General features: G+C 36.3%; 1 long non-coding RNA gene across 4 annotated transcripts in view; it reads right to left on the bottom strand.

The window, feature by feature from the left end:
* Window positions 1–3,258: 3,258 nt before the first annotated feature.
* LOC140698139 (uncharacterized) overlaps window positions 3,259–20,476 on the bottom strand; it is a 785,970-nt gene continuing 768,752 nt past the window's right edge. For all 4 annotated transcript variants that reach the window (XR_012075665.1, XR_012075668.1, XR_012075663.1 and 1 more), the window contains exon 7: window positions 3,259–3,399. This is a non-coding gene — a long non-coding RNA (uncharacterized lncRNA). The remainder of the gene's footprint in view (window positions 3,400–20,476) is intronic.

Genomic DNA, 20,476 nt, shown 5'->3' with positions numbered 1-20,476 from the left:
TAAGGATGTTAAAAGTTGCCACTGAAGAAGGCCTACAGGGTGTAAAGTTGCTTACAGAACATCTCCTATATTGCTAGGACACGGTGTGTGCAAATGGGTTTAACTACAAATGGCATGGAAGTTGGTGGTACTCAAGGTAGATTCCGATTGGCCAGAAGGACTTTCTACTCTCTAGTCAGGGTAAGGACCTTTTGAGGAGCTTGTGTAATTTGTAAATCTAAGCCTATAGATTGTCTACTCCTTGGTGATGTTGCTGGCTCTGTGCCAGTCACTGTACCTAATGCATTATGTGGTTGTACCCACACTGCAGTGTCTGTTTCAACTGGTGGGTATCTTGTTATGGAAGAAACCAAGGACTGGAAAACCCTTGCTGTCACTCGTGGTGCCCTGGATTCAATGCGCCTGGGATCAGAGGGGTCCAGACAGTCTGTTTTCTAGATTGTACCTCCTTTCCTTACTGGACGAATGTCTTCTTTAATAGAAGTCCAGAGATTGAAAGTGACATTCATTTCCAAGGCCCCACAGGAAGGCAGAAACCTGAGACCTGATGCGAAGCACCACAGCTTTCTTGGCACCTCTGTAAGATGCCACCAAAATATGAATAGAGATAAGAATAACAGAAATAGAAATACGAATCTATTTGCCAATGATCAACTTCTTATTTCTCATAAGCATGGAAGTGCTTATAGTTGCGATATTCACTCTCGGTGCTTATTTATTACTTCCACACTGACGTTTTTCACCAAAATAACTAGATATGCCAAGATAGCAAATTTGGGGAGCTGACCCAGGGAAATGAAGAATGTGCACTACTAGTCTTTCAGAAACAGTGAAGTGCAAATCCTTCATTTACTCTCTGTCCTCTTTCAGCTTTCATTTAGTATCAGAGAAGCGTCCCATCAGAGCGTGAGATCCACACTGATGATTGCATGGTTACATTGCCTGCTGCTCTGCTGTTTCTTGATTATAATTGAGTCACTTACACAAATCTGAGTAAAGGCAGGAAATCAGCCATTTGTGATGAATAATTCCTGCAAATTGGATGCAAGGCGACATTTTATAAATGCAGATTAGGTAATAGTTCAGATTTTCAAGAAGAACCCTACAGGTAGGTATATTATATGATCTCACTCAATAACACATTCATTATGTACAGTGAGAGTGACTGCATGTCCCAGTTTGTCTGGAACAGTCTTAGTTCACATCTGTTGCCCTGCTGTCCTATTTAGTATTTGTCCTAGACACAAATATCTCGTTAGAAAGACGAATTATGCAGTCATTTTGTACAAAGTACAAATAATGTATATAGCATTCAAGAAGCAATACAGCCTTTTAAACTTTGTTTCGTCCTTAGAGTCAGGTAGTCCTCAGTTTCGTCTCATCTCCCACCGATTGGCTGTGCGATCTTAATGAAGTATTTAAACTTCTTGGGGAGGGGGGTGGGGTCTGCTTCTTAATAATTAAATGTAAAAAAGATAGTTCTGACTTCCACATTAAGATTATTGTAAAGAGTAACTGAGTCCTGCATGCACCATGCCTGAAATATTATCTGGCTTGTATGGTTTTCCGTAAAAGGAAGATGTGCACATATAGAGACATAAAGAAACAAGTAAATCCATTGCCCTCTCTTGGGGGATTTGCCTTTGAAAAGAAATTGCACTTAGATTTCAAATAAACACAAGTTGCAATCCCCTCCTCCCCACCCCCAAAATGAAACTTGTAATACTAGTCGCTTTTACCAGTAGAAAAGAATACATACCTAAAACTAAATACTGGATAATGGGCAGGGCATTCTGCCCAACCAGCACAAAAGGACTTGCTCCCCTGAAAACTTCATCTGTCATCTTGATCTCCATCATCCAAGCTCTGCTATTCATTTCTTTCTCCCTCTCTATTTCTCTCTCTCCAGTCTATGCGCCTTGAAGGAGGCAAAGCATGACAGCTGCTCCACACTCCTTTATTAGCCATATCAGGAAAGTCCCCCCACCCTCTGGGACAGCTTGAGCCGGCGCCCCAGAGAGCAGGATGTAGTCTCATGGCTTCAGTTTCCCCCCATAATGATGAACAACACTCAGCTTCACTGAAGGGAGACTTACAGAGACTTGCTGGGCTTCAGAACCCAAGTCCACCAGCCCTTAGATGCTCTGTCTTCCTCAGACACTTCTTTCTCCTTTTATCCTGAGAAGTCAATAGCTTGTCACTCTTTTTCAGCTGAATTCAACCCTTGAATTACAGTTGGCAATTCTAATAATTGTATTCAAGCTTGTTTCCAATCTGAAGATCCATATATGTAGTTAAGTAATTTAAATGTAAAATGCCACTTGGAAGATACTTCAATGATAGGCATTTTATAATCTTCCATAAATACTTTAGATAAATATGTATTTCTGGAGTCTGAGTCTATTCTAATTTTTTATGTGCATATTTTGAAGAGTCTTCTAAATGATTCCAGCTACAATTAATACAAAAAAATATTTAAACAAACATACTAGTTACTAGTTAATTTTTAGAGCTAATATATTTGGAATAAAATATGTAGATAAGATTATATATTCATTTTTAGATAAAATCACCATTCTCCTAAAGGTATAAACATGACTTTGGAAAGAAAGACAATTATATCTATGCATCAACAGATAGAAGTGTATTCGTATACACGTATGTCCATACATAGATGCGGAGATAGACATATACACAGAGAGAGAGTAGCCACAGAATAAACCATTAACCCTTCGCAGCCCACAAATTATCTTGTAATAGCCAAGCCAATTTCCTCCTACTTTTGCAACCTATTTAGGAAGATAACTAAATCCACACTACGAACCTTTAGGTGGTGGTGGAGGGCAACTCTGTCACACAATTGTTCAAACAAAATAATCGACACTGTCCTCAAAGCCTCTCTTTACTTTCCCAAATTCCACAGCCAAACCATCACCAAATCTTGTCCCTTCTCCTTGCGAAATATACACATAAACCTTGGTCACACTGGCCATCATTCCATGCTTCCAAATTCACTTTCCTGCTCCTGGATCTTAATCACCTGTGGACTTCTTTCAACAGGGTGCACAGAGTAATTTTTTCAAAACAGGATGTTAAGAACGCGTTTGTAGCTCCCCACCTCACTCCGAGCAGACGTCAAGGCCCTTACTGCATGGTAAGCCTCCACGTAAGGATGCCAGATTTCGCAAATAAAAATACAGAACGCAGAGTTGAAAATACAGAACTCTTACACTGAAATTCAGCAAAACTTACCTTCTTGCTGTTCCTTTCTGTCCATGCTACTTCATGGGTGTCCACTGCCCAAGATGGAGGAGGCTGTCAGTCAACAGATTTGGTTGAGAGACATGTTCGGGTGTCTCCTTGTCAGAAAGGTCTTTCTTGATCAGTACTTATCACTACCTGAAGGATGAAAATAAAAAATTTCAGAATATCTCCCTCCATTAAAGTGTGTAGCTCCCATACGGCAGAAAACTTGTTTTCTTACTCCCATGCCACTAATACCTAGAGTATTGTTTGCCACAAAGAAGGTGCCCGATAACTACTTGAAGATCAAATGTTTTCAAGAGACTCAAGTGTAAACAATGGAAGGATGGACAGTTTCAGAGCAACGTGCAGCATCACTAGGAAATGGCTGTGCTCCATCAGAAGCCTTTAAATTCAGACTCTTAACCACTGTCCCATCCTTGTTATGTTTTAGGTGGGAAACAGAGATTTCTTCCCTCTCCCAACTAGATCTGTGTTCTTTGTCTATTATTCGTGAAAAAAAAATTGTTTCTCTGGGATAAACAACTTACAAACTGAATTCTCTACCCTTACTCCTTGTATATGATGTGTTGACTTTGTAGTCCTCAATTTCCTGATAATTCAAATGGATTAGAAAACACAGAAGCCATGATGGTGGATACCACGTTTATGGTAACATTGACAACCCTCTAAAATTCAACCACAATGATTTTCACCATCTAACTCATTGCTCATTCTCACACATACCCTCCCTCCCTCACCAGCTTGCTAGAAATCATAAGAATGGGAAGGAGAGGAACAGGGAGGAAAGAGATTGTATAATTCCATTATCACAATTCCAGAAGGTATGTTGTTAAACCAACCTCTAAAGTAAATATTATTTCAAAATATTTTAATACAAAAGTAAAGTTAAATTTTTCATTTACCAAATGAGGACACTTAACTCACTTTAATATCTCTGTGCTTCATCTATCAAATAGACTATTTTAATCAGTTAACTGGGTCTCTATACACTCTCCTTATAAAGGATTTAATTGATCTTAAGCTTCTTCTAACTGAACATCTCCCTGAGAGAGAGTATTGAGTTCTCCTCAAAGATTTCAATGTGGTTAACACATCCAATTCTTTCCTATCCATCATTTTTGAAAAACAGTTATATAAGAAAGAAAAAATAATTCATATTTTTCATTTTCCTGGAAAAGTTACTGAGGATTTGAGGGTCTTCTTCATCACTGAAGGACCATGTGAGATAAAGATCCTAGTCTTCCTACTATTAATAGAGCCTATTCATGGAGACTATTCATTGGAGACTGACTCAAGCAAGATGCCATACAAAGAACACTCCCAAAGAACTAACAACAAATATGTTAAAAATTCAACTGCAGCACATTTTAAAGAAGAAAGTATATTTTTGTCACCAACATTGACTGACTGATTGGATTGATTGATTGATTGATTTGAAAGAAATAGTACTTGGATGAAATACATCTTAATGGGGGAAGGAAGTGAATGTAGCTATGCGAGGATGCTCTCTCACAGACACCATTGCTGCCTCTCTGGGATTACTTCGACCATGTGACTGTACCTATCACATAGGATTGCTTTAAGTAGTAAAAAAAAAAAGGTGATGTATATATATAAAGCTTTTTTCACCACGCTTGACATAAACCTCACATTCAATAACTAATACAGTTATTTTTTATGTCCTACTGTAACATTGTGTTTCTACAGTACAGCGCATCCAAATACCGCTCTAATACTTGTGAGGGCTCAACGTCTTATTATGTCAGTCCTCACTAGAGTCACATTCCCACTCACTCTCAGCTTCTGGCCTAAACCATTTACAGTTCGTATAGAAGCCACATTTTATGACGGGAGGCAATAGGCATGGGTTTCTCAGCAGAGCCTGCACCACCTCTAATTTACCAGCACAGCTAATTATGTGATACGCTTTGTCCTTTAAAAACCTCTCATCTAGTAAATTCAGTCTTTGAGAAACCGAGTGATTAGACTTGAGCTCCAACAGTGGGAAATGCCACCATACCACCAGACTTTCAATTTGGCTTCATAAAAGTATGTAAGATTTTTAATCTAACATAATGGGCCTCAGACAAAGCAGGAAATCCAGGACATCAGAAATCACATAATAATGAGGGACTCACTACCCTTACCTTAAAGGTAAGGGAAAATTTTGCTATGATTCTGAAAGTGAAGTTGAACAGGAAAATCTACAGGAGAATCCCGGCCAGGCCAGCTATTTCTGACAGAACATTTTTCATACCTCTACTTAAAACCAAGGGATTATGTACAATGTCTGCCAGATGAATAGGCTGTTGGGTATTATATTACAATAGTATTACCTTTGTTCACGATTTCAATATGAAGAGTGACTGTAGTATAAAAAATAATTTTGCAAAAAATGTGTTTAGATATTTGAAGTCAGGGGACCGCATCACCCATCCTGACACCTGCAGGGGCCAGGTCTTGTCCAGTTGCCACTCCAAGTCCACTTGCTCCTTTACCCCCATCAATCCTCTGCCTCAGGTAGCTGAACTTCACACACCATACCAACAGTTCTCCTTGTTCTATGTTTTCTATGACATTTGTCTAATGAGGATCCCCATCATGGATCAAGGGACCTCCTTAGGGCAGTGAGGTCAGGATATATATTCCCCAGTGTTTCCCCTATGAGATTACCTTGAGTTGGCTGTGTCCAGGTCAACTGGGATGACGCCTTTCAAAGAAGCATTCTACACATTGGTATTTTTCAAATATTAACGTGCCTACAAATTACCTTGGGATTTTATGAAAATGCAGTTCTAATTCTTAGGGTTAGGGTTGGACCTGAGAATTTTGCTTTCTCATTAGCTTCAAGGTGATACCAGTATTGCAGTTGTGTGAACCACACTTTGACTAGCAGGCTATTATGACTGTCTCTTTCTGGTTTTACCACATCCCTTCTAGCCCAGGTATAGAAATATCACATCTGCTATAAATTTGAAGGTTTAGCACTCTCCCTTGTGGTCTCCTACAACCATAGTCAGACACTTTGAAATATTCTCTTTGGATATAAACCCAGCCTTCCCTAATTATGTAGTAGAGACCTAACGCTACACCTGTGCTTTAACACACAGTAGGAACTCAATAAACGTTCATGACATCAATCTCTGAATAATTCAATTAGATTGTGAAGGTGGAGGTATTTTTATATATTCTGCCATATAATGTACGTGTCAAATAACCCATAATACATCATTTGAATGCTTGAAAGAATGACTTGATTTTTAATTAAGAAATTTCTTTAGTTAAGAATTCAGCGGAGACTTCAAAACTAAGTAACATGTCTCATTTTCTAACGATTTCAGCATAATGGCACAGAAAATTGGTATCAAGGTAAAAGAGTCAGTTACATAATTGAAACTGCATAATTTAGAGAGAATTTGACATTTTCCCTAGGCTTATGAACCAAATGGTAGCAAGTTATACTAGTTGGCATCAGACCAGCAACTTGGGATATAATATGACATTCTAGAAAGCAGTCTTTATAAAACTTCTATACAATATTCAAAAATAGCTGAACTGTAACATTTGCTATCTAAGGGAATTCCTTTTCCTTCAAAGTATGTATTTAATTAAAATTAACATTTATGAAATTTAGAAATGCTAACCAACTTAAAAAGTGTATGTTACTTATTAACAAAACTTAGGTGTTCAAACTTTGTTCACCTGCTAGCAAATGGCCATCAATGAATGACTCACATATAGAAAGTCAGATTAGGGAGGGAGCTGAATTCATTCAGCAACTGCACTGAAATTTCATTGCATACCTATTATCTGCCAGCCTCTGTAACAGATTCTATGTCTGAGTTGAATTTCATATGGTTACTCACAAGAAAGGGGTCACTTAAACCAGGTTTGAGCCCCATGTTTATTCTATAAAAGCTAAATGACACTGGGTAACCACAATACATTTGCTGAAATTATTTTAAAAGCTAGCATATGTGAAAACACCTTTACCATGACGTGTGCACTAAAACTGAGAGTTTTTATAAATACATTAACTGTTCTATAAATATATCAAGGAGGATTATGATTATAAAATATAATATAAATGATAAAATAGCATTCTGAAGATATTTTTATGCTGACATATAAACCTTGATTTTTTTTATTGACTTCTGCCTCTTCCTTACATGGAAAAGAAATGAGAACTATTTAAGGAACATATGGCATTTTAATGCCATCTTTAGAACTTATTTCATTCAATTTGTTAATAGATTTTCTTTTTCAGAGTACTTTTAGTTTCACAGCAAAATTGAGCAGAAAGTGGAGAGTTCTTATATATCTCCACCCTCTCCCAACACACACACACACGTACAGCCTCCCCTGCTATCAGCATCCCATGGTACATTCGTTACAATCGATGAGCCTACATTGATGTGCTATTATCACTCAAAGTTCACAGTTTACATTACGATTCACTCTTGGTGTTGCACATTCCGTGGAGTTTGATGAATGTATAATGACATGTACTCACTTTTACTAGTCCCACTGCCCTAATTCCTTTCTCTGTCTGCTGCCCTTCTCTACCACGGCGACCAGGTGGTGGACATGGCATTGAGCTGAGTGGGACTCTGACTATGTGTTTTGTAGAAATAATTCCCACCTGGGAACATGGACATCCGGACCCACAGAGTCTACATTTGGGGAAGGAGCAGGAAGCCCTAAGACCTCAAGTGATCAGTGGAAGTGATGGTAAGAATGGCCACACTCACTCTCAAATTTAGTTTCCCATACCCATGTTTCTACCTACTGTGGTATCTCTCTCAATATAAGGCATATATCGTATCCTGAAAAATGCAGTAGACTCAGTGAGTGGCATCACCAGGCTGATGGCTCAGCTGCATATGTTAGAGGCAATTCCACTCCTCACTCCTCTAGGGCAGCACATCCTATATGGTGTGGTTCAGTCATAACAATGGATCTCAAGTTGTGTGCCCAGGGATGTTCCTCTTTGGCCTTATATTGGGTTCCTTGGTGCATAGCACAGTTATGCAGTATCCCACGTCAGTAGGTCAGTGACACGGTAAGTCCTCAAACAGTGCTCAGGCCCTGAGGGTAGGAAAGGGAAGTACATATGGGGAATGTGTCAGTACCTGTGAGGTTGTCATTGTCCTTCCTAGGACAGAAGATGTCCAATGTCATCAACTTTCCACCAAGCATCTGCCTGTTCTCCTTGAAGGATGGTGTGGTGCGTGTCTCTTTTGCTGACAGGTTGAAGATTTTGTAGGGGCAGGAGCGAAATTGGTTTTGATGAGTGGGAACCCATGCTAAGAGGCCTGTCTCAGACATTCACTGGCCAAGGACTGTTCTCTGACACTATGACTACTCCATTCATAAGCCCACTGCACAGCACTGGGCTGGCCAAGGACAGAGGCTTGCTAGTTTCAACTATCTGGGTTGAGTGGGGATTGACTGGGATATAAAGTTTGATGAAGAGTTACTTTTGAAAAGTCCAGGGAGTTTGGGCATTATCTGGTCTCTCCAGATAATAGTATAACTCTTTGTTCAGCGTGCTAAGAACGCCTAACAGAAAAATACAGATGATCCTCACCTGGTATTTAAAAGATCTTACTTTCTATAATTACCACAGTATATATTCCCTAATATTATTCTTGATAATTGGCCCACTATTGTTGCATTGGTTGTTGAAAAGTGTTTTTAAGCTTCAAATATAGTGAACCACGGCTTTAGTTGCTTTGATATTTTTTCTCCACTTCTGGAAGCTAATAATGCTCCCGAAAAAAGCAATTAAACTGAAAAATAAAGCATCATTTTAAAGAATAAGCAGCTTGCAACCTGGTTTAACGCTGAGATGGCACTAATAACACAGCACTTATGATCTAAGGGAGAAAATGAAAAGTCTTTATTATTTCCCCAAACACTGGAATAACCAGGGCCTAAAGACACACTATCACCATTTATTGCATTAGATAACGTGTGTTTTTGTAAATGAAATGCTTACTTTTGAGCATTATACCCTCCACTTTAGTGATTTGGCTAAATAGTTAATTTGATCTCCAAACATAAAAAGCTGTAATGTCATTTCAAGACTCGGAAGCCAAGTGGGAAGGTGAGAGGCAAAGAGATTAAAGCAGAGCCAATGAGGCGGCCTCCACTTGGAGGTACATCACAGGGCATGAAGGCTCATTTGACTTAACCCAGAGAAAATAATCTTTGCATTTTAAGACAGCGCTATTTCAAGAAAGAAAGCCTGCTTCCTAATCCCAGCTCTGCTTTGCACAATGCTGAGGTTAAGGCAGACAGATTATTTCAGTAAAATAAAAGTGAAGCTTGGCTTCCACCTGAAGGATTTAAGTCCTGCTTCTCCATTAGCCTCAAGAAATCAGAGTCCCTCTTACAGTTGGCATAATCTTGGTGGTTTTAGCACAGAGAAAAGGCTTTCACAGCCGTTGTGCCTCCCAAATAAGCATGACTTTTTGTTCAATTTGACCCTTGAATTTGGAAACTGTTATTCTAGACAGAAAGCTCCATATTTAAAGTAAAAGCCATATTAAACAAAGGATCTATATTTAATTAAATGCCTAACACAATCCTCAAGCCTTCAACAACACTGATAGCACAAGAGGTGGTTACTCAGCTCATGTCTTCTGATGGTGGTCAATAGACGCCTGGGAGGAGGTCTGTATGCATCAGTACAAAGTTGTATTTCCTAATTATCATACAAACCCTCACTCCATGGCACTGCACTGATTCTGAGCACAGAGAAAATTACGTTTTCTTTCCAGAAAAAGACTGAAGCTTGATGCTAAAGGACAAGGGGAAAGTCTCATCTTAATCTGTTCTTACTCCCAATTTTTCCCCATTGGCTGCTAGGAAGCTTAGCTCTTTTTGAAGCTACTATTTTATTTCAGGTTGTTTCTAAATACTGTTTCTTTTCTCCCTAAATGAGCTTAGGCGTATTTTCACCTAAATCAAACAGTTTCGATTTTCTCAAAGAATAAGTTTTGTTTTAAATGTTTCTCGTAGTGTTAAGTCTACTGTTAGCTTTTATGTCTATGAAAAAGTACTGACTTCACCTACACTTTTGCAGGTAGTAACTTTCTACAACGCTGTTGGAAAGACTACAAGAGCAAAAGTGAAAAAGTGGGAATCTCTGGAGGAGCAGAAAAAGGAGAGGGGTGACAGTTAACATACATATTAAGAAGTTGCTACTATCTTTGGACAGAAGTCCACAAGTTCCTGCCTGCCACTTCCTTCTGTTTCCCACTTAGCCTAACATATTCAAAGGCTTTCAACCTCATCAATAGGGAGGGCAAACTATAAAAGAATGACTGTGAAGCTGACAGAAACACCTGAGGTGGCATGGGTAGGAAACTGTTTGGGAGAGCTATAGTGTAAGTAGCAATATTAAAAAAAAAAGTTTTCTTAAAGGACATGTGTTTGCATCCAAAAATTTATTTCTGGAATCTAAACAAAAGAAATAAATACACATGCATAGGTACCGCCAAATTGTTCTAGTGTTTTATTATTATTAGATAAGAGAAAAATCTCATAAATGTCTTAAAGTAGGGTCATGATTAAATTCTAGTATATATTCATATGATAGAATTTTATACACAGGATAGTAAGTTTATATAAAATGAATTAAAAGACCTTTAAAATATATGTTGAATGAAAACAAATCATAGAGAACATAACTAAATATGGGAATGCCATGACAAAGTCTTCCCTCATTCCCCCCCAAAATGTATATACTAAACTTTTCCTGTAATTAGTTATCGGTAAGGAGGGGAGTTAGAGGTAATGGGAATGAAAGAGACAAAATGGTCACTTTTAATTCTATGTAACTCTAACTTTTGACTATTTAAAGTATGCATTTATTTTCATATTTCATATAAAATTTATAACTTTCTTGGCATTTTTACACTGATGAAATTTATTAATTCATTTTAATATAGGATCAATTAATAAATTTTAAATGAAATACATTTACTTAGTACAGCATCTTAGTATGCACTTAGCACTATTTTCCTGTTAGAGAATATTTCAATAATTTTTGAAATTTAAGTATACATTTTAAAAATTCATATTGCTATTTTCTTTTTAAAACTTTTTATTTTGAGATAATTGCAGATTTACATGTAAATATAAGAAATAACAGAGAAATTCTGAGTTACCTTTGCCCAGCTTTTTCCCAAATGATAGCATCTTACAAAAGAAGAATCCTTGTGCTGCTCTTTTATACCCGCATATGTTTCCCTCCTGTGCCCACCACTTCCCTTACCACTGTCAGCCTCGAATCTGATCTCCATTTCTACAGTTTCATCATTTCAGAATGTTCTATAAATGAAATCATGCAATGTGCGACCTTTTGAAATTGGCTTCTTTTCATTCAACATAATTGTCTGGAGAGTCATTCCGGTGTGTGCCAATCATTTGCCATTTTTACTGCTTGGTTGTATTCCATAGTGTGACTGTACAACCATTTGTTTATAACCTGCTGAGGGGCAGCTGGGTTGTTTCCAGTTTGGGACTTCAAGAATAAAGCTGCTCTATACATTTGTGCATAGGTTTTTCTGTAGACATAAATGACCAAGAGTGACATTCCTGGGTTGTATGGCGAATACATGTTTAATTTTGTAAAGTTACCATTTTTTATCCAGAATAGCTATATAGCTTTACAATCCCACCAGAAATGTATACGTGATCCCATTTCTCCACATCCTTGCCAGCATTCCTTGCTGTCACTGTTTCTTATTTCAGCTATTCTGATCATGTGTAGTGATATCTCATTTTGGTTTAAATTTGCATTTCCCTAATGGCAGTGCTGTTCAACATCTTTTTATTCTTGCTAGGAGCTTTTCTGTCATCTGTATATCCTCTCTGGTGAAGTTTCTCTTCTGAGTTTTGCCCATTTTATAATTGGATTATTTATTTACACTGTATTTTGAGACCTCCTTATACATGCTAGACACTAGTCCTTCGTTGGGTATATGGTTCGCAAATATTTTATCCCATTCTATAACTTGTTTATCATCCTTTTAAACATGATCTTTTGCAGAACAGAAGTTTTTCATTTTGGTAAAGTCCAAATTGTCATTTTTTCCTTTATTGGATTTCCTTTTGGTGTCAAATCTAAGAACTCTTTGACAGATCTGATATCCCCAAATTTTTATCTTAGAACTTTATAGTTTTAGAATTTACATTAAGTTCATATCCGTTTCAAGTTAATTTCTGTATACAATATGAGACTTCGGTCAAAGTTCTCACCCCTCCTCCCATGGATGTCTTGCTTCAAAAACATTTATGGAAAGGCTATCTTCCTCCACTGAATTGTTCTCGCATCTTTGTAAAAAATCAGTTGGGCACATTTGTGTGGGTCTATTTCTGGGTTGTCTACTCTATACTACTCAACTATGTGTGTAACTCTCTGCCAAGACCACACTCTTAATTACTGTAGCTTTATAATAATTCCTGAAATCAGGTAGACTGTTTCTTAGCCTTTATTTTCCCACTTCAAAATTTTTTGTTATTCTAGTTCCTTTTCTTTTCCAGATAAATTTTAGAATAATCCTACCTATATTTACAAAAAATATTGTTGATATTTTGATAGGAATTGTAACTTACCAGCTTTTGCACAGCAAAGGAAATTATAAGAAAAACAAAGACAACCTACAGAATGGGAGAAAATATTTACAAAAGATGAGACTGACAAGGGCTTAATCTCCAAAATATAAAAACAGCTCATACAACTTAATAAGAAAAAAACAAACAACTCACTCCAAAAATGGGCAGAAGACCTAAACAAGCAATTCTCCAAGGAAGACATACAAATGGCCAATAGGCACATGAAAAAGTGCTCAATATTGCTAATTATCAGAGAAATGCAAATCAAAACTACAGTGAGGTAGCATCTCACACCAGTCACAATGGCCATCATTCAAAAGTCCACAAATGACAAATGCTGGAGAGGGTGTGGAGAAAGAGGAATCCTCCTACACTGTTGGTGGGAATGTAGTTTGGTATAGCCTTTATGGAAAACAGTATGGAGATTCCTCAAAAAACTAAAAATGGACTTACTATATGATCCAGCAATCCCACTCCTGGGCATGTATCTAGAGGGATCTTAATTCAAAAAGGCACATGAACCCCAATGTTCATAGCAGCACTAAATACAATAGCCAAGACATGGAAACAACCTAAATGTCCATCAACAGATGACTGGATAAAGAAGTTGTGCTATCTTTATACAGTGGAATACTACTCAGCCATAAAAAGTAATAAAATAATGCTATTTGTAGCAACATGGATGCACCTGGAGAATGTCATTCTAAGTGAAGCAAGCCAGAAAGAGAAAGAAATCTACCATACGGTATCACTTATATGTGGAATCTAAAAAAAAAGACAAACAAATTAATTTACAAAACAGAAACAGACTCAGATGTAAAAAACAAACTTATGGTTACCATAGGGGGAAGGTTGTGGGAAGGAATAAATTGGGAGTTCTAGATTTGCAGATACTAACTAATATACAAAAAAAAGATAAACAGCAAGTTTACACTGTATAGCACAGGGAACTATATTCAATACCTTGTAGTAACTTATGGTGAAAAAAAAGAATATGAAAATGAATACATGTATGCTCCTATATGACTGGAGTATTGTGCTGTGCACCAGAAATTGACACAATATTGTAAATTGACTATAGTTGAATAAAAAATATTAAAAAAAATCTATCCACTTGAAGGAACTGACATCTGTGTTGTCTTCCAATCCATGAAAATGGAATTTCTCTTCATTTATTTAGATTCTTTTTTTTTTTCAGTTTGGAAATTCTCTGAGGACAGTAAATTGCAGCAACTGTGGGGCTCACTTCATTTGTTCCCATTTCTCAAAGATCAGTGTTTTTCTTGATTGTTTCAGGTGGGAGGATAAGTCTGATCCTTGTTATTCTATCTTGGATAGAAGAGAAAGTCTCCAAATAACTTTAATTATCCCATGTGTGTTTATGTTTAAATTGTATGCAGATGAAAAAAATCAAACAAGCAAAGCATTTTTTTAGTTGGTAGGATCAGTATTTTATGATGATAAATCGTAGACAGTCCTGATCTCAAGAATTCTTTATTGGATTAGATTTCAACTCAGTTACACAAATGCCCTTCCATTTTTATTATCTTTGTTTACAATGACTCTTATGCTTAGGAAAGGACACAGCTATTGTTTTTCTTTTTTCTTTCTTTCTTTTCAACCTAGGTGCCTGAATATTGAATTCAGATAATAGGCATTATACTTGTTGTGGTCATGGTTATTACCATTATTATGTAGAATTTATCGAGCACTTTCCTGTGTCCTGGCAATATGCTATGTAGTAAATTACATGGGATTACGATGTGAATCCTCATGTTGACCATTTTTCATGTTTGTAAACTATCATGCCCATTACATAAAAGACAAAAGTGAAAACAAAGAGATGAAGCATCTTATATTGGGCTAAAAACCCAGACAGCTAGACTCCAGAGCCCATGCACCTGCCACTATGAAAAATCACCATGAGAATCAAAGTTTGTTTAAAGATACAGGGGAGATTTTGACTATCCTCTCTGCCTGTTTGGCATTATGCTCATGCCTGTTCATGGATATTACTGCCTGAAATATTATCCAGACTTCTTACTTCATTGACTACGTTGCCAGGAAGACATCCTCACTGTTTTCTTCCCAGTTGGTTATATTAGGCCATTTCATTACCAGTGAAAACCAGTGACTATGCTTTTAAAGCAGTATCTTTTACCAGCTATTACCTCAAATACCCTACTTGGACTTTTCTTAATTAAATGAACACTATTCTAAACTTTTCTACTAAATTTAAACTAAATGCTTATGAAGGACTCTGTGGGCCAGCAGACTGTATGTGGGTGTCCTCATTTCACACTCTTTGCTTTTTCTAGTAGATAAGCCCAGATAACAACAGACCATGACTTGGACTCTTAGTCCTTTCCAAATCAATGGTTACCCTAAGAAATTCGTTAATGTCTCCAAAGCAAACCAAAGACAGGCCACGTGTCAAGTTTCATGTGCATAAGTACTTAGAACGCAAGTGGAACAGCAAATAAGACATAGAAAATCCAAAACAGGTTGATCCAGAACTGCTAACACATGAATATGTAGCTTCTGAAAGAGTACCCCCCACCCCCAATCATAAATAAACTGTGTTTACTAAGGGCCCCTGGTGGACATCACTCCAAGCACAGAAGTAGAAGTTGGTAGACTCAGTCTTAAAGAGAAAGGGGGAAATAGGGAGAAAGGTAATTTGTACACTGCTACAAGAGTCAGAGCTTTTTTTTTTTTTTTTTTTTTTTTTTTTTTTTTGCAGCTGGTTTTGGACTGCTTTTCCCTAGAGCAGAACCCTGACCTGTGGTCAGTATGTGCGGGTCGCCACTGCTCTTGTTTCAGACTGCCTCCGACAGGATTTCCACTTCAAAGTCCAAAAGAGCCTATCATTGCCAAAAAAATTATTTTGTGCTCTACAAGAAACAGGAGATTGATGGTGGACATTTAAAAGGTAGCAGGTAAGAAAACAATCCACTCGAGGCTTAACCTAAAACCCCAATTATATATAATATGCATTAATGAAGAAAGATAGAACAATTGAAGGGAAACTGCAGAAAAACTCTACCAAGACTAGTGACCTTTTTAACATACTTGAAGAATGATTACGCTTATTGTTTTAGCAAATCAAGTATAAAACACCCTTTTTAATTGAGGCTTGCATTTAATTCCATCATTTCAATGATTATTGCCTGTTTGAAAATACGTGCATGAACAGTACCAAATCACCTTATTTTTTCTTATTTCCTTATTTAGCTTAAAAATGTATTTTGCTCAACATCTTTGGACAATAAATGTGCCTACAAGAGTTTTAAAACTGTGGTTTATTAAAATATAACACTTGTGAGTTGTAGACGGCATATTTTAAATGTTAAAGTTCTAATTGTTCAACAATTTTTCTATTGACGATCATCAGCTTTTCTGATGAAATGTTTCATGGCATTATTTATACATATAATTCTACAGTTCCTAGACACAGGAAAGATTCTTTTTTTCCTCAGTCTCTAAAGAGGCTTTTTTTTTTTTAAAAGCAAAATCAAATAATTGGGCCTCCTCTACTTAACGCACTGCATTTAGTGTTAGGTTGATGCCAAAATGATAAAGACAAAATCTGTATTTTCAGGAGGTTTATATGAGCAAATATTTTAAAGGTTACTTTGGGCATTTCTCTTTACTGCATAAATAGATGACTTCAGCATGATTCAAGTTTCTGGGTGTATAATGGTTATGAGGAGGCATTTGAATACATGTTCTGCCTTCATTGCAAACAGTAGAAAAATGCTACACAGTAAAGAGATTCTGAAGTTAACATGCGATTATGTACAGGCAATTTATAACCAGCCAGTATAGCAGGGAACAAATGGATGTTTTTATTTAACAGATGATATTTCAAATACTCGAGATGGCATATTATTTGTTAAGGAGAAAAAAGGAAAACACTGTAAATTGACTTATATTACAGATTATGCTTGTCTATATTTACCATCTATACTGTGTGATTTAAATCGACACATGTCTTCTTTCATCTGTGAAAGGACTTATTACCTTGTCCTTTTGAGGCTCACGCTAAGTCTTATTTATAGATAGTGAGGAGAATTTATAGGAGAGGTTTGTAAGTACAATATGCAATTCTGAGAGCTGTATCTATTACCTAATGGGTGCTGGCGATGGTACTAGTAAAATTCCTGATTCCTTCCAATGATTTTCAAATAAAAACTGAGATGTGTCTAATTAATCATGACAATGTTGTTTACTTAGGGAGTTAGTATTTGAAGAGTTCCCACAGGGCACCTATTCTGTGAGGAGAGAATGTGTTCATTTCATTTAAAATGGGGAATGCCTGGTATGGACAGACATTATTGTTCATGATGTCACAATGAATCAGCCTAACCATGACTTTGGAATAATGGGGGTTTCCAGATGAGAGAATGGTTTCACTGACTCTAAGTTTCTCCATGCCTCCACAGATTAGAATTCTTTTAAAAAAGAAAAACTGTATGAAATCATATACCTGAAAGCTTCTTTTTAGTTTGTTATTATCTCCATTAGTAAAAGGTTTTAGGGACATTATATTTAATTTGATATGAAAATCCTGAAATATGAGATACTTTGCAATGTATAGGGTGTTCTTGATGATTTTTCACCCAGTGTGAGGAACAGAAATGGAGGAAGGGAAAGTAATGTCTGGTTCCTAGGGCCCATTTTGATGTTATAAAACTCCCTAGTAGGCCCAATTTGAAATATGACAGTATTTTTTTTCTAATCTAGTACAATATTCTAAGTACTCACTTAATAATTACTTATTGGTAATTGAATAGTTTTTACTTCCATAATCTTTGATTTTATAATCTAATAATCCTAAAAATTCTTGTGTATCTAAATGTTTACATTTGAAAGATATGCAGAAAAATTAGACATGAACATTTTGACCTTACGTTGTATGAGACCTGTGCAGAAAATATTATTCTTATATTTCACATAATCTCTTTCCAAGACTTCAACTATCCATGGGATAATTCAGTTCTGAGTCAGTAACGTGTCCCCTTCCCCTGTTTTGGTGGTCCACATCTAATAAAAACAAGTACTTTCCAGTCTGTGAGCAAAGTTCAGTAAAACAAATTATGTGAAAGAATCTGATCATACAATGTTTTTTTATAAGGAATTCTGAAAAAAGTAAATTCATTTTAAAAGCGGATATATCAGTGTCTTCATGTATCAGTATAAAAAATGAGGAAGACACTAATTGACTTAGAACTATCAGAACAAGAAAACAGAAAAATATGCCACCATGACATAAATACTAATATATTATCAGTTCAGATACCACACCTGACATTTAAAGATGATTTATCCTAATTCAGACACATAATGTTCAGTTACCTTTTTTAAAGTTGGTTCATATAAGGATACTAATATGCAATCAGTTACACAGAATGAACACAGTTTAGAATAAAGCTTTATAAGAACTCTAAAGTGAGAATATAGTCAGCTCTCTGTATCTATGGGTTCTGCATCTGGGGTTTCAATCATGGATTGAAAATATTAAAAAAAATTTCAAATGTTTCAAAAAGCAAAATTTGACTTTGCCACGCTCAGGCAATAATTTACTTACCATTACATTGTATTTACAACCATACGCAATGATATTTACATTGTATTAGTTATAAGTAACCTACAGATGATTTAAAGTATAATAAAGGATGTACATAGGTTCTATACAAATACTATGCTATTTTATAAAGGGGACTTGACCATCTGTGGATTTTGGTATCCACAGGGGGTACAGAAGCCAATTTCCCTCAATACCAACGGACAACTGTATAAATGGTGATTAATTCCAGAGGAGAGTCCAAGAGCCAGAAGGAGGTGAAGGAGAAGGGTGGGACAGTAAAAGAAAATGTAATTTAAATTGTATATCCTTTACAATGTGTTAAATATATACCAATTTTACATGCGTGCTTTTAAAATAAAATATCAGAATTATTTAATGTATTTATTTTATAGTGATAGCTGAAACGTTATTACATGCTAATATATTTTCCCTTAAAGGCATCAAAACTGGGCAAATTTTAAATGCATAATTGTATTCCATCAATCAAATATAAAGGTCGAATAGTGAAAACATTTGGCTGTGTGTATAAGTTTATCCAAGAAATAGTTCTTTTTGGCTCACTCTTTCTGTAATCTACCCAATTTTTAAGTCCTATTTGAATTTCTTTCTGAAAGAAAAGTATTCTTATTCTCTATAATACCTCCCGACAGTAACCTGAGGTCTTACAGTTTACCTGATGACTAAGAATTTTAGGAAGCAAAAAGATATATCATTCTCAGACTGATTTGGTTCACATCAGCAAACAGACTTTCTTTTTGTGTGCAAATGGTTTTTTGTTCAAAGGTAGGAACTGTGCCCTAACCTTCTTTTCATCTCACACAAAACTGGATATATTTTTGGTGTTTGTTGAATAAATACATATTTAATAATTTGGCACTAGGATTTTTTATTCAGATGCACCTGTTTTTAATAGAGACTATCTTTTAAATTGAGCTGATCTGTTTTAAGATCCTGGGAAATGATCTTATTCTGGTTGCTTTTACAGACTTAAAACAGCCATTTGTTCTTTAGGGAGGAAGGAGTTCATTTTCCTCCCTGAAGATTAAAATTGAAGGAAACTAGGGAAACCAACTTATCTGGCTGCAGTTAGAGGTAAATGTGCAGTATAATGTGGGGAAACCGTCTCTCTTCTGTGACACCTATTAACTCTAACTTTGTAACAGTTCTCTTCATTTTCCTGCACTTGGTTTTATTGTCTATAAAACAGGAATTTTTTGACATATGTTATTAAAACAAACATATCTAGAATAGTTCTAGATTTATAGGAAAATCGCAAAGATAATTTAGTTTAGACTTTAAAGCAAAACAAAAATGTTACCAGTGATAAAGAATGCATTTTATAATGATGAAAGGATCAATCTATCAAGAATATATAACAAGTACAAATGTCTATGAAACCTAACAGTCTATAAATACATTCATAAAAATTTGACAGAATTGAAGGAAGAAATACATAATTAAACAATAATAGTAAGAGACTTCAATACCTCTGTTGTGACCTTCTCAAAGAAGTAGGATGGACCTCTACCTATAAATTGATATGGATGTTGACACTGATGATTCCATATATATACCAGGAAGCTATATTGTTACTCACATAATGAGGCTTACTAGGGAGAGCAAGAAATGCTTACCAAGATGGTCCAAAAATGGTTTGAGAGAATAGAGAAAGGAGACTGGCTTGGAGTTTTTATGATGGTTAAAGGGTATAACAGGGGTGGAGGCGCACATGTGAGATGTGCACTACCTGTCAGTACCAAAGGAAGGAGAACCTGAGCTTTCTTTTCAGCTTAAAGGAGGAAGACAGAGGGATAGGGCTTAAATACTGTCCATAGTGGAACACACACAAAAAAAATGGAGTCAAACTTCTTATTACAATGCCACTCAATAATGGATAGTAACACTGCGTAGACGAATAACAAGGAAATTAAAGGTTTGATCAACTGTATGTGACAGACAAATTATAAAACACCTTACCCAAGAAATGTGTAA

Source organism: Vicugna pacos, chromosome 9 (genome assembly GCF_048564905.1).
Source record: "Vicugna pacos chromosome 9, VicPac4, whole genome shotgun sequence".
Taxonomy (NCBI): Eukaryota; Metazoa; Chordata; class Mammalia; order Artiodactyla; family Camelidae; genus Vicugna; species Vicugna pacos.
Note: the sequence above shows the minus strand (reverse complement) of the source record. Positions and strands in the feature narration are given on the sequence as shown.